Below are 26321 nucleotides of genomic sequence, written 5' to 3' on the forward strand. Positions count from 1 at the left end.
ATCAGACACTTTCTTCAACGCCAGCTGGCCTAGGAACAACTGACCAGTGGCCTTACTTTTGGTTGGCCATGCCTGGGAAAGCCAGCCTGGGCCCTGCACCCGACGTAAGGACAGTATGACACCAGACAGTTGCTCTGCACCTCCATGGTGCTTGAGTTGGAACAAGCCTGAATGGCAAGGAAAGGAAGCTACTTTTTAGATAGCATTACAAGTGAACCTCACGTTAAGTTGTGATTTTGCTCTGAAAAAGTGTAATGCAACTTGAATTTTTATGGATTCAATGCTGTTAGGTGTATTAGTGTTGCTTACTACTATAGTAACTATAGTGAATGTTTTTATATTATAAATAACTTCCAGTTTACCTGCTTTCAGTTGTTCTTGTTTCCATTTATTGACTTTTCTTGAAGTGAGGTTTCCCTCTTCTTTTCATTTTCTTCTTCTAAAGTTTTAGTCATTTGGATTAGTACAAATTTTCATCTTGTAAAGCTTGGTCCTATAAACCATAGGCTTCTGTAGAACATTAATTATGTGTGTTGTCTTAAAATCTGTGTCTCATTTTGTCTGTTATTTATGTTTTCCTAACTAGACGGGTGTTTGTATCAGATACAGTTCTTCTTTAGGAAACTTAATGTCATAATGTTTAACTGAGAACAAAAGAAGTACAAATATGGCACTGCAAGTATAATGAGCATTCAGTTCATTTGATGACAGTGTTAATAACTTCACCAACAGTCTATCAGTATGCTTTATGTTATCTTAAAATATTTTTTTATTTGGAGGTGGAATGGTGCTGTAATACTTGTCTGTTAACTTCATCTAGGCAAACCAAAAAATTATAAATTACCTGTGTCTCTTTATTGTTCTCTCCCAATTCTGAGCATGAAAAATTTTGCTCAGTGGTATAAACTTGAAATATCCAAATAGGCTCTTCATCTTGGACTAAAAGAAAGAGTTTGGCAAATAATGAAACACTGAAGTATGAGCTAATATAGTTTATGGAAAATTGGTGGGAAGGTAAATCAAAGGTGTTGGCTTTCATTCTTTTCCTTTAGTGCAAAAGAAATTGCAAAACTTCTTCAGAGATATGTTGGAAATCTCATGCCTTGCTATAATTAAATAAAAATTTTTACTTAAACTTATTGATTGTCCCTGTAAACAGTCCAGAGGAAATTTTGTGGTAGTGAGAAAGATTTTTTTTGTATCATAGAACAGTGTATCAATAGCCAGGGGAAATATTGTACCCAGAAAATCATCTTTCACATTAGCTAACCTATAGTAAAAACCTTTTATGTTAGTATCTTTAAATGCACTGCTTATTTACTCCTTACAGCAACCCTCAAAGGGTTATTTATGGATGATAAAACAAATGGTCAAAGAAGTAACCTGTTCAGGTTCACAAGGTCAGGAGCCAGGTTTAGAACCCAGGCCCTCATTCTCCAACCCACCAAGTGTCTCAGTTGATATTGTCAACTTTCACAAGCTCTTTTTTTTTTTTTTTCATCTTTATTGGAGTATAATTGCTTTACAATGGTGTGCTAGTTTCTGCTTTATAACAAAGTGAATCAGTTATACATATACATATGTTCCCATATCTCTTCCCTCTTGTGTCTCCCTCCCTCCCACCTTCCCTATCCCACCCCTCTAGGTGGTCACAAAGCACCGAGCTGATCTCCCCGTGCTATGCGGCTGCTTCCCACTAGCTATCTATTTTACGTTTGGTAATGTGTATATGTCCATGCCTTACTATTCATACGCTATCCTGCAATGGCACTTTTGGATGACTTTTTTTTTTTAGGCCACACCAAGCAGCTTATGGGATCTTAGTTCCCCGACCAGGATTGAACCTGGGCCACGGCAGTGAAAGCACCGAGTCCACTGGACTGCCAGGGAGTTCCCTGGAACACTATTGATAAAGGAAATTGAGACCTTTGCAGAAAATGGCTAGAGAATAAGGAGAGATTTGGGGAGCATATATATTTTTTATTTCTTCTGATATTCTTGAAGTAATTAACCATTGCTGAACTACTGCAGTAAATAAAAGTGAGGTAAATAAAAATGACTTGTTAGAATGGGGCAAAGGGGCTGCGTAGTTTTCTAGCATTGCTGTAACAAATTACCACATAATTGATGGCCTGAAACAGTAGAAATTTATTCTCTCACAGTTCTGGAGGCCAGAAGTCTGAAATCAGAGTGTCAGCAGAGCTGCTGCACTCCCTCCAAAAACTAGGAGACAATCCTTCCTTGCTCCTTCCAGCTTTTGGTGGCTCCACACATTCCTTGGCTTTTGGCTCTATAACTCCAATCTCTGCTTCCATGTTCACATGGTCTTCTTTTCTTTCTCTCTCTTATAAAGACGCTGTCATTGGGTTTAGGGTCCATCTGGATAATCCAAAGCTCACAGCACTCAGTTCAAAATGCAGCTGTGAATTCTGTTTTCTGTGTTTTAGTTTTCTCTATTTCAGTTCACTACCACCATCTATTTAGAACTTCAGAATTATATAAAAGTATGACACAGTTCTGAGGAAACACTTGCATTCCTAAAAGTTTTTTTTAATGTATCCTGTAAAACTGCTTGTTCTTTGCCACGGGTTTTCAGTAGTATAAGCTACCTCAGGAATAAAACTTTATATTTCATAGCTGTCTGTCTTAATCTGTTCTGGCTGCTATAACAAAATACCATAGCCTGGGTATCTTACAAACAGAAATCTCTCATAGTTCTGGAGGCTGGGAAATCCAAGATCAGGGTGGCAGCAGGTTCAGTGTCTGGGGAGGGCCGACTTGCTGGTGCATAGCCGGTACTTCTCACTGTCTTTTGCTATGTCCTCCCATGGTGGAAGGGGTGAGGAAGCCATCTGGGGTTCTTTTTTTTTTTTTTTTTTTTTTGCGGTACGCAGGCCTCTCACTGCTGTGGCCTCTCCCGTTGCAGAGCACAGGCTCCGGACGCACAGGCTCAGCGGCCAAGGCCCATGGGCCCAGCCGCTCCGCGGCACGTGGGATCCTTCCGGACCAGGGCACAAACCCGAGTCCCCTCCATCGGCAGGTGGACTCTCAACCACTGCGCCACCAGGGAAGCCCTGGGGTCTTTTTTATTGGGGCCACTTGTATAAGGGTACTAATCCCATTCATGAGGGCGACACCTTCATCACTTAATCACTTCTAGATACCATCACATTGGGGATTTGGTTTCAGTATGTGAATTTGGGGAGGACATGTCATATAGCACAGTCGATAGCACTAACCATATAAAAAGGGAAAATTTATGTTTTCCATATAACTCATTCGATTTCTAAATAAGCAACTGCCACATAAATTTTTTTCATTGATCCATTTATTTTCTACCCAAGATTAATACTACTTAATAGATTTACCTGTACTGTTTTTCAGGGTTCTCTGCTAAGTGAGATTCTTCTTTTTAATTTTTTTTTTATTATAAGAAATTGTAAATACACTCAAAAGTAGAAAAATAGTACAACATACGCCCATATGCCCATCACTCAGCTTCTACTGTTATCAAGATTTTGCCACATTTGTTTCATTTATCCTTTTTTCTTTTACCTTCTTTGCTGAGGTATTTTAAAACAAATCCGAGACATTTTTGTACGTGTTTCCTGACATACTTCTATATGCATCTTTTAAAAATAAGAATGTTGTCTTACAGAACCAAAATGCTATTCTCATACCTAATAAAATTAACACTTACTCCTTGGTATCATCTAATAACTAGACCCTATTCACATTTTCCCAGTTGTCTCAAGGATATCTTTTTCAGAGATGGCTTGTTCACACCAGGATTCAAAGTCCACAGATCACATTTGGTCATTTTGTCTCTCATGCCTATTTTGATCTAGAGTAGTGCCTCCTACCTCCCTCTCTCTCCACTTTTTTTGTGTGTCGTGGACTAGTTACAGGAACCAGGTCAGTTGTCCTGTGGAACTTCTCGCATCTGGGATTTGTTCACTTAAATCGCAGTGTCAGTTTGTTGCTCTGTTCCCTGTATTTCCTACAAATGGAAGTTAGCTCTAGAGGCTTGATTAAAACAGATTGAAGTTTTTTGGCAAGAAATGCTTAGGAGATGCTTAATGTTGCATCACATCCAGAGGCCTGCTGTGTCTGGCTACCCTACTTCTAGTGATGCTAAAAGACCCCATTGATGATTATGTCAGCGTTCTTTGTGGCAAAATGGTGATTTTCTAATCCTGTCCTCTCTTACACATTTATTAGCAGGAGCTCTGTAAAGAAGACCTTTATCTTATCAACTAAGACTGTTTGGGGTTACTCTGAAATACATTTTGTATGAGAGACTGCCAAGTAATCTTACACTGTTATGCTCTTGATAAAAGATAATGAGTTTGAATCAGAATAAAAGGAATTGTGTTAATCTTTTGTTTTAGTGAGTGTTACAATGTGAGTACTGTAGTAAAATGTGAATGATTGTTTTCCTTTTACAATTGAGAATGTACACTCTGATTGCTCTGAAAGTTAAAGGTAGAGGTAAATGAAAGTCTACAAATTAGAATCAGCAGTGGAGAGGAAAGAGTACTAACTAGAATTTAAAAATTGGAAGGGAATGTAGCCAAATTTTTGTAATAACTATAAATGGAATATAACCTTTAAAAATTATGAATCGGGACTTCCCTGGTGGTCCAGTGATTAAGAATCCACCTTCCAATTCAGGGGATGTGAGTTCGATCCCTGGTCAGGGAACGAAGATCCCCCATGCCACGGGGCAGCTAAGCCCACACGCCCTGGAGCCCACGTGCCACAGCTAGAGAGCCTGTATGCTGCAACTACTGAGCCCGCACACTCTGGAGCCCATTCGCCACAACTAGAGAGCCCACACGCCACAGTTACTGAGCCCGCACGCTCTGGAGGCTATGAGCCAAAACTAGAGAGCCTGCACACCGCAACTACTGAGCCCACGTGCTCTGGAGCCCATGTGCCATAACTAGAGAGAAGCCCACGCACTACAATGAAAGATCCCGCATACTGCAACGAAGATCTCGCATGCTGCAACTAAGACTCAATGCAGCCAAATAAATAAACATTTTTAAAAATTAAAAAAATAAAAATTATGAATCACTATATTGTATACCTGTAACTTATACAATATTGTACACCAACTGTACTTCAATTTTTTAATTAATTAATTAATTAATTTTTAAAAATTGGGAGATTTCCAGAGTCAGTATGACCCAGCCCCTGAATGTCTAATCCATTCACTCTTCTTAGACTGGGCTTTTCACATATGTATATCCCTAACATATTGTCAGTATTTTTGTGAAATTGTGTGTAGACTAAAGAAATCAAGGTTATGTATTATAGAATTAATTATTAAATATTTTTAAAGGCAGGGAGAATTCTTCACTGAATATCATTCTTTTACTTTAAATTGTACTTTATGGGAAAAAATCCTTTGATCACCATTTCTCATAATACCTCTTGTTTAACCTCATGTCTTCACATTCTTATTCAGTAAAATTACTGAATAAAGTAATGCAAATATAAAGCCCTACTTATTTTTCCTGCTCCATTTTACCTTAAGCCTGTTGTTTTTATTTATCTCCTAAATCTGTGTATTCTGGGGAAAGTAACCTTGATATCAAACGAAAGTTAAACAGGTCAGTGTTCTTAGCTTAGTGACCATCTCTAGAGAGCCTCTAATTGTATTTGAGAAGACCATTAAATGTATGTGCTATTATGGTTTCTCCATAGGCAAAATCTTGCTATGATTATGCTGTTAATTTTAAAATAATAACACTGTGGGTCTTTTCTGAAAGATAAAGAATGCTTTATAAAGGGATGCCTCAAAAGACCATAGATAAGATCAATATACTTATTTTTAGTCAGTTGAGCTGATTATTCCTTATCAGGACTCTAAAATGGTTTTAGTGCTGAAAACTATGTTTTCCTACCTATTGAATTAAAACAGATGCTTGTGGAACACCTACTCTATGCAAATCATTATGCTAGGTGCTGAGTAGTAGGGTTCATTTCACTATTCAGATAAAGAAGATAGGAAGTACGTACTTCTTCCACACCTATTTATGATAAAAATTCTCCAGAAAGTGGGCGTAGAGGGAACCTACCTCAGCATAATAAAGGCCATATATGACAAACCCACGGCTAACATCATTCTCAACAGTGAAAAGCTGAAGGCATTCCCTCTAGGATCAGGAACAAGACAAGGATGCCCACTGTCACCGCTTTATTATTTATTTATTTATTTATTTATTTATTTTTGACTGTGTCGGGTCTTAGTTGCTGCACACAGGACCTTTCGTTGCGGCATGCAGGCTTTTCTCTAGTTGTGGTGTGTGGACTCCAGAGTGCACCAGCTCAGTAGTTGTGGCATGTGGGCTTCTCTAATTGTGGTGTATGGACTCTGTAATTGTGGCACGCGGGCTCTCTAGTTGTGGCATAGGGGCTCAGTTGCAGCACGTGGATTTAGTTGCCCCATGGCATGTGGGCAGGGAGTAGTAGTTCCCTGGCCAGGGATCAAACCCGTGTCCCCTGCATTGGAAGGCAGATTATTAACCACTGGACCACCAGGGAAGTCCCCACTGTCACCACTTTTATTCAACATAGTTTTGGAAGTCCTAGCCACAGTCATCAGAGAATAAAAAGAACTAAAAAGAATCCAAATTGGAAAAGAAGGAGTAAAACTGCCACTGTTTGCAGATGACATGATACTATACATAGAAAATCCTATAAGATGCTACCAGAAAACTACTAGAGCTCATCAATGAATTCGGTGAAGTTGCAGGATACAAAATTAATACACATAAATCTCTTGTATTCCTATACACTAACAACAAAAGATCAGAAAGAGAAATTAAGGAAACAATCCCACTTCCCATCACGTCAAAAAGAATAAAGCACCTAGGAATAAACCTACCTAAGGAGACAAAAGACCTGTACTCTGAAAACTATAAGACGATGATGAACAAAGCCAAAGATGACACAAACAGATGGAAAGATATACCATGTTCTTTGATTGGAAGAATCAATATTGTCAAAATGACTGTACTACCCAAGGCAATCTACAGATTCACTGCAATACCTGTCAAATTACCAATGGCATTTTTCACAGAACTAGAACAAAAAATCGTTTAATTTGTATGGAAACACAAAAGACCTCGAACAGCCAAAGCAATCCTGAGAAAGGACAATGTAGCTGGAGGAATCACACTCCCTAACTTCAGACTATACTACAAAGCTACAGTCATCAAAACACTATGGTACTGATGCAAGGACAGAAATACAGATCAATGGAACAGGATAGAGAACCCAGAAATAAACCCATGCACCTATGATCACTTAATCTACAACAAAGAAGACAAGAATATACAATGGAGAAAAGACAGTTTCTTCAATAAGTGATGCTGGGAAAACTGTACAGCTACATGTAAAAGAATGAAATTAGAACATTCCCTAACACCATACACAAAAATAAACTCAAAATGGATTAAAGACCTATGTGTAAGGCTGGATACTATAAAACTCTTAGAGGAAAACATAGGCAGAACTCTCTTTGACATAAATGGCAGCATTGTCTTCTTTGACCCACCTCCTAGAGTAATGAAAGTAAAAACAAAAATAAACAAATGGGACCTAATTAAACTTAAAAGCTTTTGCACAGCAAAGGAAACCATAAACGAAAAGATAGTTCACAGAATGGGAGAAAATATTTGCAAAGTGATCAACAAGGGATTAATCTCCAGAATATACAAACAGCTCATGCAGCTCTATATCAAATAAACAACCCAATCAAATAATGGGCAGAAGATCTAAACAGACATTTCTCCAAAGAAGACATACAAAAGCCAAAAAGCACATGTAAAGATGCTCAACACCACTAATTATCAGAGAAATGCAAATCAAAACTACAGTGAGGTATCACCTCACACCAGCCAGAATGGCCATCATCAAAAAGTCTACAAACAAATGCTGGAGAGGGTGTGGTGAAACGACAACCCTCCTCCACTGTTGGTAGCGATATAAATTGGTACAACCACTATGGATAACAGTATGGAGGTTCCTTAAAAAGCTAAAAACAGAACTACTGTATGATCCAGCAATCCCATTCCTGGGCATGTATCTGGAGAAAACCATAATTTGAAAAGATACATGCACCCCAGTATTCATTGCAGCACTAAATACAATAGCCAAGACATGGAAGCAACCTAACTGTCCATCGACAGAGGAATGGATAAAGAAGATGTAGCACATATATACGATGGAATATTACTCAACCATTAAAAAAAGAATGAAATAATGCCATTTGCAGCAATATGAATGGACCTAGAGATTATCATACTAAGTGAAGTAAGTCAAACATAGAAAGACAAATATATTATATCACTTATATGTGGAATCTAATTTTTTTAAATGACACAAATGAACTTATTTACAAAACATAAACAGACTTACCAGTATCAAAAACAAATTTATGGTTAGCAAAGGGAAAAAGGTGGGTGGGGGTTAGGAGGGATAAATCAGGAGTTTGGGATTAATATACATGCACTACTATATATGATAGATAACTAACAAGGACCTACTGTATAGCACAGGAAACTCTACTCAATATTCTGTGATAACCTTTATGAGAAAAAAAAACCTAAAAAAGAATGAATATACGTATAACTGAATCACTTTGCTGTACACCTGAAACTAACACAACATTGTAAATCAACTACACTCCAATAAATTTTTTTTAACTATATAAAAAAAAAAAAGAACATCTTTTTTTCAAAGAACCCTCTGGGAGTATGTGTTTCAACTGTGTTGACTTCTTGCCCTCATTTAATGCAGCCAGAAGCCCCTGGGCTTGTGCCGTACCATGAAGCCTTTGTCCGGTTCCCCTGTTTTTAAGTGTTGTATGGGCTAGAAAGAGCCCAAGGATTAGTGGGGTTGAAGCTCTGCTCTTTATTTTTTTATTTAATTTTTATTTTATATTGGAGTATAGTTGATTTACAATGTTGTGTTAGTTTCAGGTATACAGAAAGTGATTCAGTTATATATATACATATATCCATTCTTTTTCAGATTATTTTCTATATAGATTATTACAGAATGTTGAGTACAGTTCCCTGTGCTATACAATAGGTCCTTGTTGATTAGAAGCTCTGCTGTTCAGAGGCCACAAAGCTTGTATATTCTCCTTTCTTATCTTATGCCAGAAACAAGGGTGGTTTTTGTCTATTTAGGAATATTGCAGTTATTTCATCCAGTATGCTGCTTGGATTTACCATCTTACCTTTATTCATGTCAATAAATATTTACTGAGTATCTTCTAAGTGCCAGGTATTGATTAATCTGAATTTATAGAAATCACACATCTGGTAGGAAGACACTCTTGTTGAATAACTCCACTACATTTAATGAAGTTAAGGGGTACTTCACATCTGGATTTATTAGATCTGAGGTTATAATTTTAATATTCTTTTTCTGACATTTTATGTATTATCTGACTTAAAAGTTTCTGTAAAGATGAAGAAAATTGGCTCGTCATGAGGAACTTCAGGACTTTCTTCAGGCTAAGGAAACTAACCACAAATGCAGTGAAATCATTGGAGCAGAGGCTGCATTTAGATTTTATTCAGACTAACTTCTAACTCTTGAAAACCTAAGCATATATTTTTGCACAGTAAGTTACAAGTTTATTTTCATACAAGCAAACAAGAAGTAAGGTGATGTAGTGGAAAGCATGTGGGATTTGAGTAAGTTCTGGCCCTACTGTTTGTTAACTGTGTGGCTTTGGTGAACCACTACCTCTCTTAGCCTGAAAAGGGGTAATTATAATGGAATGCTTCAGAGTTATTGAATTTATAATTTATTAACTTCAGAGTTATTGTGAGTGTAGTTTATCTCCTTTAATAAAGTGCTCTCCTAATGATTGTTGTTAGGCAAGGGGTGGGACAATGGAAAGAGTGAACACAAGAACAATCTTTGCTACATCTCAGTTCTCTCCTTTTTATAAATACGAGACCAGTTATGCCGCCATTTTAGCCTGGCTGCCGAGCTGTGGCTGGTTAGAGGTTCCATTCTGGTAGTGGCCAGATGATATAAAAAATTGTTACTACTGAACTGTACTACATACTTTCTTAAATTTTTATGAGATTCTGGATATGTCGTTTCTGATGGTTATCTTAAGTCAGTTTTCTTCGCCCCCCCCCCTTTTTTTTTTCAGGAAGTAACTTTTTTAAAAACATTGAGGTATAGTTGATTTACAGTATTATATTACTTTCAGATGTACAACATAGAGATTCAAAAATTTTATAGATTATATACCATTTAAAGTTATTATAAGGACTTCCCTGGTGGCACAGTGGTTAAGAATCCACCTGCCAATGCAGGGGAAATGGGTTCGATCCCTGGACCAAGAATATCCCACATGCTGCGGAGCAACTAAGCCGGTGTGCCACAACTACTGAGCCTGTGCTCTAGAGCCCACGAGCCACAACTACTGAAGCCTGCGTGCCTAGAGCCTGTGCTCTGCAACAAGATAAGCCACCGCAACGAGAAGCCCACACATCGCAATGAAGAGTAGCCCCTGCTCACCGCAACTAGAGAAAGCCCGCACACAGCAATGAAGACCCAATGCAGCCACAAATAAATAAATAAATAAATAAATAAATAAAAATTTTTTAATGATAAAGTTATTATAAAGTATTGGCTATACTCCCTGTGCTGTACATTATACCCTTGTACCTTATTTATTTTATACATAGTAGTTTGTACTTCTTAATCCCCTGCCTCTATCTTGCTCCTCCCTGCTTCCCTCTCCCCACTGATAACCACTAGTTCTCTGTATCTGTGCATCTGTTTCTGTTTTGTTTTGTTCACTAGTTGTATTTTTTTAGATTCCACATATAACTGATAACATACAGTATTTGTCTTTGTCTGATTTATTTCACTTAGCATAGTGCCCTCAAAGTCCATCCCTGTTGTTAGAAATAGCAAGATTTTATTCTTTTTTATGGCTGAGTAATATTCCATTGCATATATATACCACATCTTCTTTATTCATTCATCTGTTGATGGACACTTTAGGTTGCATCCATATATTAGCTATTGTAAATAATGCTGCTCTGAATGTTGGAGTGCATGTATCTTTTCGAATTGGTGTTTTGGGGTTTTTTTTGGTAAATACCCCGGAGTGGAATTGCTGGATCCTATGGTAGTTCTTTTTTAGTTTTTGGAGAAACCTCCATACTGTTTCACATAGTGGCTGCACCAATTTGCATTCCCACCATGAGTGTACAGAGGTTCCCTTTTCTCCACATCCTTGCCAATATTGTTATTTGCGATCTTTTCGATGATAGCCATTCTGACAGGTGTGAGGTGATACCTCATTGTGGTTTTGATTTACATGTCTCTGATGATTAGCAGTGTTGAACATCTCTTCACGTGCCCATTGGCCATCTGTGTGTCTTCTTTGGAAAAATGTCTATTCAGGTCTTTTGCCCACTTTTAATTTTTTTATTTGAATTTTATTTTATTTATTTTTTTATACAGCAGGTTCTTATTAGTTATCTATTTTATACATATTAGTGTATATATGTCAATCCCAATCTCCTGATTCATACCACCACCACCACCACCACCACCACCACCACCACCACCACCACCATCACCCCCACTTTCCCCCCTTGGTATCCATACATTTGTTCTCTACATCTGTGTCTCTATTTCTGCCTTGCAAACCGGTTCATCTGTACCATTTTTCTAGATTCCACATATATACGTTAATATACGATATTTGTTTTTCTCTTTTTGACTTATTTCACTCTGTATGACAGTCTCTAGGTCCATCCACGTCTCTACAAAATGACCCAATTTCATTCCTTTTTGTGGCTGAGTAATACTTCATTGTATATATGTACCACATCTTCTTTATCCATTGGTCTGTTGGTGGGCATTTAGGTTGCTTCCATGACCTGGCTAAATAGTGCTGCAATGAACATTGGGGTGCATGTGTCTTTTTGAATTATGGTTTTCTCTAGGTATATGCCCAGTAGTGGGATTGCTGGGTCATAGGGTAATTCTATTTTTTAGTTTTTTAAGGAAACTCCATACTGTTCTCCATAGTGGCTGTATCATTTTACATTCCTACCAACAGCGCAAGAGGGTTCACTTTTCTTCTGCGCATTTTTTAATCAGATTGTTTTTTTGATGTTGAGTTGCACGAGCTATTTTTATATTTTGGATATTAACCCCTTATTAGTCATATCATTTGCAAATATTTCCCGCCATTCAGTAAGTTGTCTTTTTGTTTTGTCATTGGTTTTCTTTGCTGTGCTAAAGTTTTTAAGTTTAATTAGGTCCCACTTGTTTATTTTTGCTTTTGTTTCCTTTGCCTTAGGAGACAGATCCAAAAAAATATTGCTACAATTTATGTCAAAGAGTGTTCTACCTATGTTTTCTTCTAGGATTTTTATGGTTTCCAGTGTTATATTTAGGTCTTTAATTGGTTTTGATTTTATTTTTGTATATGGTGTGAGAAAATGTTCACATTTCATTCTTTTACATGTAGCTGTTCAGTTTTTCCAGCACCACTTTTTGAATAGACTGTATTTTCTCTGTTATATGTTCTTGCCTTCTTTGTCATAGATTAATTGACTGTAAGTGCATGGGTTTATTTTTGAGCTCTCTATTCTGTTCCATTGATCACTGTGTCTGTTTTTGTGCCGGTACTATACTGTTTTGATTACTGTAGCTTTGTGCTGTAGTCTGAAGTCAGGGAGCACGATACCTCCAGCTCAGCTCTTCTTTCTCAAGATTGCTTTGGCTATTCAGGGTCTTTCGTGTTTCCACACAAATTTTATAATTATTTGTTCTAATTCTGTGAAAAATGCCATTGATATTTTCATAGGGATTGCATTGAATCTGTAGATTGCCTTTGACAGTATGGTCATTTTAACCATATTAATTCTTTCAATCCATGAACATGGTATATCTTTCCATTTGTTTGTGTCGTCTTCAATTTCTTTCATCAGTGTCTTACAGTTTTTTAACTACAGGTCTTTTACCTCCTTAGTTACATTTATTCCTAGGTATTTTATTCTTTTTGATGCAATGGTATATGGTATCATTTTTAATTTCTGTTTCTGATAGTTCTTTGTTAGTGTATAGAAATGCAATAGATTTCTGTGTACTAATTTTGTATCCTGCAACTACCAAATTCGTTGATGAGCTCTAGTAGTCTTCTGGTGGTGTCTTTAGGGTTTTCTATGAATAATATCATGTCATCTGCAAACAGGGACAGTTTTACTTCTTCCTTTCCAATTTGGATTCTTTTTCTTTTTCTTCTCTGATTGCTGTGGTTAGGACTGCCCACCCCCTGTTTTAAACAGCTTTATTGAGACATAATTTATATCCCGTATAGTTCACTCATTTAAATTTTACAATGCAGTGGCTTTTGGTGTATTCACGAAGTTGTGCATCCATTATCATAATCAATTTTAGACCATTTTCATTATCATTATCCCCAAAAGAAACCCTGCTCCCATAACCATCATTCCCTAATGCTGCCACCATCCCCTCACATACACCATTCCTACCCTTAAGAAACCACTAACATACTCTTTCTCTTTCTATAGATTTGCCTATTCTGGGCTTTCATATAAATGGAATCATACAATATGTGGTCCTTTTTGACTGGCTTCTTTTACCTAGCATGGTCTTTTCAAGATCTATCCACGTTCCCTTTTTGTTACATTAAGATTCTTAGAAGCACACCAACTTATCCTGTAGGAAGAAGAGATAAAGTGACTTTTTTTTTTTTTTTGCGGTACGCGGGCCTCTCACTGTTGCAGCCTCTCCTGCTGCGGAGCGCAGGCTCCAGACGTGCAGGCTCAGCAGCCATGGCTCACAGGCCCAACCACTCTGCGGCATGTGGGATCTTCCCAGAATGGGGCACGAACTCGTGTCCCCTGCATCAGCAGGCGGACTCTCAACCACTGCGCCACCAGGGAAGCCCCGATAAAGTGACTTTTTAAAAATAAAGTTGATTGGTGTCCCATGACTGGTTGTCAGTTACAAATGATTAGAAAAGCCCTATAAACAGTTACTGTGGCTGCAAACCAAAGAATGGTGTTTCAATATAAAATGTGGAAAAGATTCATGTGCCAGTATTATTTTTTTGCTGCATTTATGTACGTTAATAATGTCATGATTATTGGTACATCCCTCAGTACAAGTAATAATAATGTGTAACTCTGGGAAACTAGAGTTACACATTACAATGGGACTATTGTAACTAAAACCATTGCACCACTGTTACTTTTAATTGCTGTTTTCCTCTTGTAACTAATTTTTCTGCTGAGAGTTCTGCATAACTCAGTAATTATTCTGTAATGCCTATGGTTGCATGTTACATGCAATTGTCTGTTCTTACATGCTACATTTTTAATTTTTATGTGAGCTTGATGAGCTAAGTGCTAGGTGTTTTATTTGGGGATAACCAATGATTATATGTTAGTATAAGTGAGTTGTTAGAAACAAGATACATAGAAGTACAATCCACAGAGCATATTTCCCCCAAGTTTGTGGCTGCAGTTAAAAAAGCCAGGCTTTTGACTTTGAAAAACCCATCCTCTTTGTGCCTCAGGTTCTTCCTCTGCAAAGTGAGTCATTTGGACTACAACACTTAATTAAGGATGATGGTCTTTATGGTTCTGTGAAGATGTATATGTAAATGTATTATTGATGGTTCCAGACTACTTCCTATCAAGAAGATTGCATTGTACTGTGGAATTTCCTGTGTTCTACTTAGTTATCCAATGTGGTGCCATGACAGAAGGCTAATGACATGTCTTAACAAAAATCATATTTTTCTGAACTGGAATTAAGATCCGTGATCTGATATTGCAAATGTCTATTAATACAAAATAATTTAAAATAGTACTCATCCAGAACATTTCTATATTAGATAGATGGGTTCAACTGTGAGTAATAAAAAACACAAAACAACAACTGGTTTAAAATAAGATTAAAATTTATTTCTCACTCATGTAAGAGTTGGCACTGATCTGATAGGGAACTTCATGGCATCATGAAGGGAACTTCATGACATTTTACCAATTATCCCCTTTCCTTCTTAGTACTCTATTCTCCTCTTGAGTGTAAACCATATTCTTATTGAGCAAGATCATGGCATCCACATTACAGGGTGGAGAAAGGGATGAAGCAGAAGGTGGAAGGCACCTTCAGTGCTCTGTTAATCATGATTCCCAGACCCTTCTTTGTGAATCATCATGTGTGAATCCATGAAACATGTGGCCATGCACAGCTGCAAGGAAAGTTGGAAAGTGGAGCCATGTGCCCAGCTAAAACTCCTGATTAGAGTGGAAGACAGGGAAAAGAGATATTGGGGGGAGGGTGTCTCTGCTATCTGGATAGACAAAAAGGAAAACCAAGGAGTGTTTGTTTGCCATTATATCTCTTCCACTAAAGAAGGAAGCTTCTGTGTTTTTAGATGCCAATACTGGTTCTCCAAATGGAACTGTCCTTTTAGAAGAGAAGAGCTGACAGTGTAATAGAAACATCTCAAGAATATGTCATTCTCAGGACTTCCCTGGTGGCTCAGTGGTTAAGAATCTGCCTTCCAGGGCAGGGGAGACGGGTTCAATCCCTGATCTGGGAAGATCCCACATGCCACAGCAACTAAGACTGTGCGCCGCAACTACTGAGCCTAGTTCTAGAGCCCACAAGCCACAACTACTGAGCCCATGTGCCACAACTACTGAAGCCTATGCACCAAGAGCCCCTGTTCCACAGGAAGAGAAGCCACCGCAATGAGAAGCCCGCGCACAGCAACGAAGAGTACCCACCGCGTGCAGCAACAAAGACCCGGTGCAGCCAAAGACTAATTACTTAATTAAGTAAAAATAAATTTAAAAATTTTAAAAGAACATGTCATTCTCTTTTCTGTAATTGGTTTAATGCATAAGATCTTCCAAGAGAGAACTGCTAGACATATTTCCTGGTTTGAATTCATCAGTTGATGTTATGGTTTATGAGCTGGCCTCTTCTAGGTTTAGTTAGTGTAAATTTTTCCCACTGAGCCCAGTAACCCCTGGGGAAATTGATCAGCCAGAGAATAGATGCCACCCTAGATGTACACTGACCTTACTGGGAACATAAACCTTGTAAGGCTTCATATGACCTGAGCCACCCATCTCATTCCTGATCTTGAAGTGGGAAAAAAAAAATCACAAACTTGTACTGTCTTTCATACATCCATCTATAAAATTAAGATAATAGTGCTTTGCATGATGAAGATTAGTAGTGGTCAGGTAAAATGTTTTTACATAGGAGCTTTCAGGGCTAATGGTATAGCAAGTCCTGACATTTAAAAACCTATTTAGAGGAGAATTATTCACTGTTCTGGAATGATTTAATTTTTTTTAGAATTTTGGAAAATACAAAATCAGGAGAACCAGACTCATCTCCTAGAATATTAAAATAACATATTTTGCCTGTGCCATTGTCTCATCTGTTCCATTGTCTGCCTGAAATCATCTTAAGGATGACATCTTCCTATATCTTTCTTAAAAGAACAAAATGGGGCTTCCCTGGTGGCGCAGTTGTTGAGAGTCCGCCTGCCGATGCAGGGGACACGGGTTCGTGCCCCGGTCCGGGCAGATCCCACAGGCCGTGGAGCTGCTGGGCCTGTGAGCCATGGCCACTGAGCCTGTGCTCCTCAACAGGAGAGGTCACCGCAGTGAGAGGCCCACGTACCAAAAAAAAAAAAAAAAAAAGAACAAAATGATCCCAGTAGGCAAAGGGGAGAGACTTTCAGGCCGTGCTTAGGACTATAATATTTAGAAACTTAAAGTAATTATCACAAGTGTCCAACTACCTGGCAGCCTGCACACTTTGCTGTATTCATAACTATTTGGGGTTTGCTGAGTTAGTCATAAGCATCTTAGATGCTGTTATAAGGCTATATATTCCTCCTACAAAATTAAGATCCAAAACTGGATAAGCTTTTGAATTATACAGATTAGCAATCTGGAAATTGTTATTGAAGAAATGTACCTAAACTAACTCTTGTTTCCCCAAATTCTCTGTCTGGGTCACTTCAGAAAGGAGTCCACTTGCAGACAAGCAAAAGCAAAAGCTAAGAGAATTCAGCACCACCAAACCAGCTTTACAACAAATGCTAAAGAAACTTCTCTAAGTGGGAAACACAAGAGAAGAAAAAGACCTACAAACCCAAAACAATTAAGAAAATGATAAGAGGAACATACATATAGATAATAACCTTGAATGTAAATGGATTAAATGCCCCAACCAAAAGACACAGACTGGCTGAATGGATACAAAAACAAGACCTATATATTTGCTGTCTACAACAGACCCACTTCAGACCTAGGGACATGTACAGACTGAAAGTGAACGGATGAAAAAGATATTCCATGCAAATGGAAATCAAAAGAAAGCTGGAATAGCAATACTCAATCAGGTAAAATAGACTTTAAAATAAAGACTGTTACAAGCGATAAGGAAGGACACTACATAATGATCAAGGGATCAATCCAAGAAGAAGATATAACAATTGTAAATATTTATGCACCCAACATAGGAGCACCTCAATACATAAGGTAAATGCTAACAACCATGAAAGGAGAAATTGACAGTAACACAATAATAGTAGGGGACTTTAACACCCCACTTACACCAATGGACACATCATCCAAATAGAAAATAAATAAGGAAACACAAGCTTTAAATGACACAGTAGACCAGATAGATTTAATTGATATTTATAGAACATTCCACCTGAAAGTGGCAGAATACACTTTCTTCTCAAGGGCACAGGGAACATCTCCAGGATAGGTCACATTGTGGGTCACAAATCAAGCCTCGGAAAATTTAAGAATATTGAAATCATATCAAACATCTTTTCTGACCACAGCGCTATGAGATTGGAAATCAATTACAGGAAAAAAACTGTAAAAACCACAAATACATGGAGCCTAAACACTGCACTACTAAATAACCAAGAGATCACTGAAGAAATCAAAGAAGAAATAAAAAAATACATAGAAAGAAATGACAACGAAAATACAATGACCCAAAACCTATGGGACACAGCAAAAGCAGTTCTTGGCTAGAAGTTTATAGCAATTCAGTCTCTCAAGAAACAAGAAAAATCTCAAATAAACAATCTAACCCTACAACTAAAGCAACTAAAGAAAGAAGAACAAAGAAAACCCAAAGTCAGTAGAAGGAAAGAAATCATAAAGATCAGAGCAGAAATAAATGAAATAGAAACAAAGAAAACAATAGCAAAGATCAATGAAACTAAAAGCTGGTTCTTTGAGAAGATAAACAAAATTGATAAACCCTTAGCCAGACTTATCAAGAAAAAAAGGGAGAGGATGCAAATCAATAAAATTAGAAATGAAAAAGGAGAAATCACAACTGACACCGCAGAAATACAAAGAATTATAAGAGACTACCACAAACAACTGTATGCCAATAAAATGGACAAACATGAAGAAATGGACAAATTCTTGGAAAGGTACAGTTTTCCAAGACTGAACCAGGAAGAATTAGAAAATATAAATAGACCTATCACAAGTAATGAAATTGAAACTTTAATTTAAAATCTTCCAACAAACAAAAAACCAGGACCAGATGGCCTCACACCAATCCTTCTCAAACTTGCAAAAACTTGCAGAGGGAGGAACACTCCCAAATTCATTCTACGAAGCCACCCTGATACCAAAACCAGAAAAGGATATCACAAAAAAAGAAAATTATAGACCAATAACACTGATGAGCATAGATGCAAAAATCCTGACAAAATACTTGCAAACAGAATCCAACAACATATTAAAAGGATCATACACCATGATCAAGTGAGATTTATCCCAGGGATGTAAGGATTCTTCAGTAAACCAAATCAATCAATGTGATACACCATATTAACAAATTTAGGAATAAGAACCATATGATCATCTCAATAGATGCAGAAAAAGCTTTTGACAAAATTCAACACCCATTTATGATAAAAACTCTCCAGAAAATGGGCATAGAGGGAACCTACCTCAACATAATGACGGCCATATATGACAAACCCACAGCAAGCATCATACTCAATGGTGAAAAACTGAAGGCATTTCCACTAAGATCAGGAACAAGACAAGGATGTCCACTCTCACCACTCTTATTCAACATAGTTTTGGAAGTCCTAGCCATGGCAATTAGAGAAGAAAAGAAATAAAAGTAATACAAATTGGAAAAGAAGTAAAACTGTCACTGTTTGCAGATGACATGATACTATACATAGAAAATCCTAAAGATGCCACCAGAAAACTACTAGAACTAATCAGTGAATTTGGTAAGGTTGCAGGATACAAAATTAATGCACAGAAATCTCTGGCATTCCTATACACTAACAATGAAAAATCTGAAAGAGAAATTAAGGAAACAATCCCATTTACCGTCACAACAAAAAGAATAAAATACCTAGGAATAACCCTGCCTAAAGAGGCGAAAGACTTGTACTCAGAAAACTATAAAACACTGATGAGGGCTTCCCTGGTGGCGCAGTGGTTAAGAATCCACCTGCCAATGAAGGAGACACGGGTTCGAGCCCTGGTCCAGGAAGATCCCACATGCCACGGAGCAGCTAAGGCCATGCGCCACAACTACTGAGCCTGTGCTCTAGAGCCCATGAGCCACAACTACTGAGCCCATGTGCCACAACTATTGAAGCCTGCATGCCTAGAGCCTGTGCTCCCAACAGGAGAAGCCACCACAATGAGAAGCCTGCACACCACAATGAAGAGTAGCCCCTGCTCGCCGCAATCAGACAAAAGCCCACACACAGCAACGAAGACCCAATGCAGCCAAAAATAAAATAAAATTAATTAATTAAAAAAACAACAACAAACACTGATGGAAGAAATGAAAGATTGATGGATAAAGATACCATGTTCTTGGATTGCAAGAATCAATATTGTGAAAATGACTGTACTTCCCAAAACAATCTACAGATTCAATGCAATCCCTATCAAACTACCAATCACATTCTTCACAGAATTAGAACAAAAAATTTTACAATTTGTATGGAAACACAAAAGACCCTGAAGAGCCAAAGCAATCTTGACAAAGAAAAATGGAGTTGGAGGAATCAGGCTCCCGACTTCAAACTATAGTACAAAGCTACAGTAATCAAGACAGTATGGTGCTGGCACAAAAACAGAAATATAGATCAATGGTACAGGATAGAAAGAGAAACCCATGCACATATGGTCACTTAATTAATTTATGACAAGGGAGGCAAGAACATACAATGGAGAAAAGACAGCTTCGTCAATAAGTGGTGCTGGGAAAACTGGACAGCTACATGTAAAAGAATGAAATTAGAACACTACCTAACACCATACACAAAAACTCCAAATGGATTAAAGACCTTTATATAAGACCAAACACTATAAAACTCTTAGAGGAAAACATAGGCAGAACACTCTCTGACATAAATCACAGCAAGATCTTTTTTGACCCACCTTCTAGAGTAATATAAATAAAAACAAAAATAAATGGGACCTAATGAAACTTAAAAACTTTTTCACAGCAAAGGAAATCATAAACAAGACGAAAAGATAACCCTCAGAATGGGAGAAAATATTTGAAATGAAACAACAGACAAAGAATTAATCTCCAAAATATACAAACAGCTCATGCAGCTCAATATCAAGAAAACAATTTAATTAAAAAATGGGTGGAAGACTTAAACAGACATTTCACCAAAGAAGACATACAGATGGCCAAGAGGCACACGAAAAGATGCTCAACATCACTAATTATTAGAGAAATTCAAATCAAAACTACAATGAGGTATCACTTCACACCGGTCAGAATGGCCATTATCAAAAAATCTAGAAACGGGCTTCCCTGGTGGTGCAGTGGTTGAGAGTCCGCCTGCCGATGCAGGGGACATGCGTTCATGCCCCAGTCCAGGAAGATCCCACATTCCACGGAGCGGCTGGGCCCGTGAGCCATGGCCGCTGAGCCTGCACGTCCAGAGCCTATGCTCCGCAATGGGAGAGGCCACAACAGTGAGAGGCCCGCGTACCGCAAAAAAAAAAAAAAAAAAAAAAAATCTAGAAACAATAAATGCTGGAAAAGGTGTGTTGAAAAGGGAACCCTCCTGCACTGTTTGTGGTAGTGTAAATTGATACAACCACTATGGAGAGCAGTGTGGAGGTTCCTTAGAAAACTAAAAATAGAACTACCATATGACCCAGCAATCCCACTACTGGGCATTGACCCTGAGGAAATCGTAATTCAGAAAGAGACATGTACCACAGTGTTCATTGAAGCACTATTTACAATAGACAGGACATGGAACCAACCTAAATGTCCAACGACAGATGAATGGATAGAGAAGATATGGCACATATATACAATAGAATATTACTCAGCCATAAAAAGAAATGAAATTGAGTTATTTGTAGTGAGGTGGATGGACCTAGAGTCTGTCATAAAGAGTGAAATAAGTCAGAAAAAGAAAAACAAATACCGTATGCTAACACATATATATGGAACCTAAAAAAAAACAAAAAATGGTACTGATGAACCTTGTGGCAGGGCAGGAATAAAGACGTAGACATAGAGAATGGATTTGAGGACATGGGAGGGGAGGTGCAAGTTGGGGCGAAGTGAGAGTGGCGTGGACATATATATACTACCGAATGTAAAATAGTTAGCTAGTGGGAAGCAGCACCATAGCACCAGGAGATCAACTCTATGCTTGTGATGACCTAGAAGGGTGGGATAGGGAGGGAGGCTCAAGAGGGAGGGTATATGGGGATATATGTATGCATATGGCTGATTCACTTTGTTGTACAGCAGAAACTAACACAGTATTGTGAAGCAGTTATACTCCAATAAAGATCTACTAAAAAAAAATAGAAAGAAAGAAAGAAAGTCCACTTGCTTTGATCCCTATTCGGAGAACTAAGATCCCACATGCCGCAGGACAACTAAGCCTATGCACCACAACTAGGGAGAAGCCCACGCACTGCAACAAAGAGCCCAAAACAGCCAATCAATCAATCAATCAATATACACTTGTGACCAAGTCTCAAAGATTTGGATCTGAACCAGAGTGGCCCAGGGAAATGTGTCCCAGGCCCAAATTATCCCTGACTCAGGAAAATTTAGACACTAACCCCAATGCTACCCTTGCACCAAAGAACCAATAGACCTTAGTGATGATGAGCACTCACTATATGCTACGCACATCCCCCAGAGACAGTTGTTTTAACTATCCTCATTTTACACATGAGGAAATTTAAACTTGCCTACAGTCTTAGTGGTGGGTGTGGCTAAGCTCAAGTCTGCAGTTAATGCCTCTGCTGTGGCATCTTCAGTGGAGCCCACTTACTGCTGTGGAACCCTTTGAATTACCCTTATTTCCTGGCTGATGAATTTTTAAACCACAAAGACATTATATTCTCTTGTTTTTAAGGCTGAACACTAACAGAATCTTCAATTTTTTATTTGTTAGCTTGTTCTTGTTTTACCACTCTAGAAGTGCTTGTGATTTACTAAACTTCCTTGTTTCCGTTTTAGTACATACAGTTTATATCTTCTAATCTTTCCTCTTCAGGGATTCTGAGCTCCTGTAGGAATTCCGAAAAACTATTACCTTTTCTGGTAATTGAGAATTCACCAGTAAAGTCTTGGAATTAATGTGCTCAACCCAGAACCTTCAAGAATAGGAGGTAACCTATCCAGGTTTATAGAGGACCTTCTTGCCACTTCTCCCAGAGTAAGTTTAATAGCATATAGAGACTGTGCGTCTTCCAAAGGGTTAAGGGTTTGAATTAGAGTCACCACAACTCAGCAACTTTTATGCTACAGTTTAGAAAAGGGGGTCCATATGTAGGGGAAATTTAGTGCCTTCTAATAACCTTAGTATACTTGAATTTAGTTATTAAGTTACCTTATCTATAGACAGAACAAATTCATGTCCTTTAATTTAAAAACAAATTAATCTTTCATGACTGCTCCATTAAACAGAGTTGTATTGATTTCTATCTGGTAGCCTGTGCTTTTCCAGAGAGTTATAACTGATTGTTGATTTCTTTTCTGTGGACAGGTATGTTAAATATAACTGACCTAGTCAGACTATTACAGCCAACTCTTCCTTTTATTTAAAGAGTGACTCTTTTCTCCATCTGTAGGGCCACTGTAGCTCTTTATTTCAGGATGTTTTCTTGGTTTTCACATAGACCCAGCAGTTCCCAAGGCAGGTTTTCAATATTCAGTACTGTTTCCAGAAATGCCATGACATTTTCAGAATCAAATAAACCTTGATTAATTTTAATTTAAAAGTCGTGGTTTTTTGTCACATATTATAGAAGACTAAAGAGACATAACTAAATGTGATGTGGGATCTTGAATTGGATCCTAGTAAAGAAAGTGTGAAGTTTAGTTAATAGTATTGTACCAGTGTTGATTTCCCGTTATTGTACTATGGTTGTGTAAGATTTTAACACTGGGGGCACTTACCTGGCAGTCCAGTGGTTAAGACTCCCCGCTTCCACTGCAGGGGGCACAGGTTCTGTCCCTGGTTGGGGAACTAAGATCCTGCATGCCTCAACAACCTTGGGGTTTTCATATTTGAAATTCTCTTCCTAGGGTCAAGAAAAGGAGGAGGGGGCGCTTCCCTGATGGTCCAGTGGGTAAGGCTCCGCGCTCCCAGCAGGGGGCCCAGGGTTCAATCCCTGGCCAGAGAACTAAAAGATCCAGCATGCATGCCGCAACTAAGGAGTCCGCATGCAGCAACTAAGACCCGGTGCAGCCAAAATAAATAAATTTTTTTTTTAAAAAAAAGGATTTTAACGTTAGGGGAAGTTAGGCAAAGTGTATGTGGGAACTTGTGAACTTTTCTGTAAATCTAAAATTATTTCAAAATTAAAAGTTTTTAAAAACATATATACGTATATTTTTTTCACTGTTCAAAATTCTTTGGGAATTATAGTACAGTATTGGCCTTTCTTGAGCCTCTCTCTCTAAGCAGTGAAGATAACGCTGGATATATCAGCATGCTCATTGCCCATAGGAAGCAGTCACAGAAATTGTTTCACTTGTGCATTCATTCAAACACTGTCCAGTGCAAATTTAGTAAGGTCCATGGAAGGCAGCAGCAGGCTCTCATGCGAAGAGTAAAGGATTTGGATTCAGACATGGGTTTCAGTCCCTCTTCTACCACTCACTAGTAGTTTCAGTTTAGGCAACCAGCTTGACCTTTCTGTGTCTCAGTTTCTTCTGAGTATAATACCTACCCCACAGTGATTATAAGGATTAAATGATATTTATGTATGTGAATGCTAGTCATAGACTCTCTAAAACATTATGTAAAATGTTTATTTTGATTAATATCCTAAAAAATTGTTTTTTTTTAATTTTAAAAATTTTTGGCCATACCACGCAGCATGAAGGATCTTAGTCCCCGTCCAGGGGTCAAACCCACGCCTCCCTCATTGGAAGGCGGAGTCTTAACCACTGGACCACTGGGGAAGTCCCTTTAAAGAATTGTTTGAAGGAGAAAAGATTCCCCAGTTTGGGGGATTATATGTTCAACTGGGTCTCCTGAGGTGATTTTTCCTAGATTAATTGTATTGCTGCACTGAGTGCAATCAAAATCCATAGGTGATATATTTATAATTGTGCTTATGCTATTTTGAATATTTGATTATTAACAATAAGTTTGAACTTGAATCAATATGACTAAGAAACACAAAGTAGTAAGCTGAACATTATAGTCTATTTAATATAGAGATTTTACATGCACATTTTTTTTTACTTATTTAAGCCAGTGTCTAACCCTTTTGCTTTGGAAGTCATGACCCTAGGAAGAGCATTTCAAACATGAAAGCCCCCAGGTTGTTAGTTTCCTGAAATTTAAAGCGAAAACCATCAATGGAATCTATGGAGTTATTTTCAAGAGAGACCCTAGAAAGATACAATCTCCAATCCATCTACTATATGAGACCTCTAACCTTGTAGTTTGTTTCCAAAAGTAAACTATTGTGTAATGAATTGAAAACAAGGAGCTCAGTGAAAGTATTTAAGTAGTGCTGCCAACTGTCTGTGATGAAATTTTGTTTTTTTATTTTACACCTGAGAGATGTAAAGTTGATTCTAAGTACGTATTTCAGATGGTTAAATGCTCTGATTCAGTGTTTGCTGAAGAGCTGCTGTGTGGCTTCAACCAGATCCTAAGTATTCTCCCTGCTGTGCCTACTGTCTGTTGATTTACTCGCTTCTATAAAGCAGCCTCACAGAGATCAATGAAGTTCTTTTTCACAAATCCCAATCTAAAGCCAAGACCAAAAGAAGTCAAAGAAATAGAAGATCCTTTTTTAAAATTATTTATTTATTTATTTTTGGCTGCGTTGGGTCCTTGTTGCTGTGCACAGGCTTTCTCTAGTTGTGGCGAGTGGGGGCTACTCTTTGATGTGGTGCACAGGCTTCTCATTGCAGTGGCTTGTCTTGTTGCAGAGCATGGGCTCTAGGCACGTGGGCTTCAGTAGTTGTGGCACATGGGCTCAGTAGTTGTGGTGCGCGGGCTCTAGAGCACAGGCTCAGTAGTTGTGGTGCATGGGCTTAGTTGCTCCGCGGCATGTGGAACCTTCCCAGACCAGGGATCGAACCTGTGTCCCCTGCACTGGCAGGCGGATTCTTAACCACTGCGCCACCAGGGAAGTCCCTAGAAGATCTTCTAGTGAAGTCAGAGATGCTCATCAGTAGTCCTCAAGTGCTTTTTTTTTTTTTTTTTAATTTGGTTGCGCTGGGTCTTAGTTGCGGCAGGCGGGCTCCTTAATTGCGTCTTGTGGGCTTCTTAGTTGTGGCTCTCCAGCTCCTTAGTTGCGGCATGTGGGCTCCTTAGTTGTGGCACACGAACTCTTACTTGCAACATGCATGTGGGATCTAGTTCCCCAACCAGGGATCGAACCCTTGCCCCTTGCATTGGGAGTGCAGTGTCTTATCCACTGCGCCACCAGGGATGTCTCCTCAAGTGCTTTTTTGAGTAGAGAGAAATATTAAAAAGACTAATTGTTACTGAGTTGATAAAATGAATGAGTGAAATCTCTGTTACCCTCAAAGAATGCATTTTCCAATTCAGTAAAACGTAGTTTATTAGAAATAGATGGAAACTTCTTAACATGGTAAGTGTGTTTGTGTATATGTATGTTGTCTCAAGCTATACACATCCTATTTACTGATAAAACAGCAGTCTCATTAGATTACAAATAAGACAGGAATGTCCATTCTTAATGTTATTTTTA

The 26321-nt window shown here is 38.2% G+C and overlaps 1 protein-coding gene across 7 annotated transcripts in view; it reads left to right on the forward strand.

Annotated features, from left to right (window-relative positions):
* The window catches only part of RNF24 (ring finger protein 24), a 134183-nt gene that overhangs the window by 7025 nt on the left and 100837 nt on the right, over positions 1–26321 (forward strand). The window contains exon 2 of one of the 7 annotated variants that reach the window (XM_089896615.1): positions 15479–17470. The exons of 5 other annotated variants lie outside the window; for them this stretch is intronic. The gene's annotated coding sequence lies outside the window, so the exon portion shown is untranslated. Of the gene's footprint in view, positions 1–15478; positions 17471–22633; positions 22796–26321 lie in introns of all 7 variants that reach the window. One more of the 7 variants, XM_022592924.2, reaches the window with a different exon arrangement.

The sequence above is a fragment of the Delphinapterus leucas genome, chromosome 15 (assembly GCF_059928025.1).
Source record: "Delphinapterus leucas isolate spDelLeu-1000000601 "Yukka" chromosome 15, BTC_Dleu_Yukka2, whole genome shotgun sequence".
NCBI lineage: Eukaryota > Metazoa > Chordata > Mammalia > Artiodactyla > Monodontidae > Delphinapterus > Delphinapterus leucas.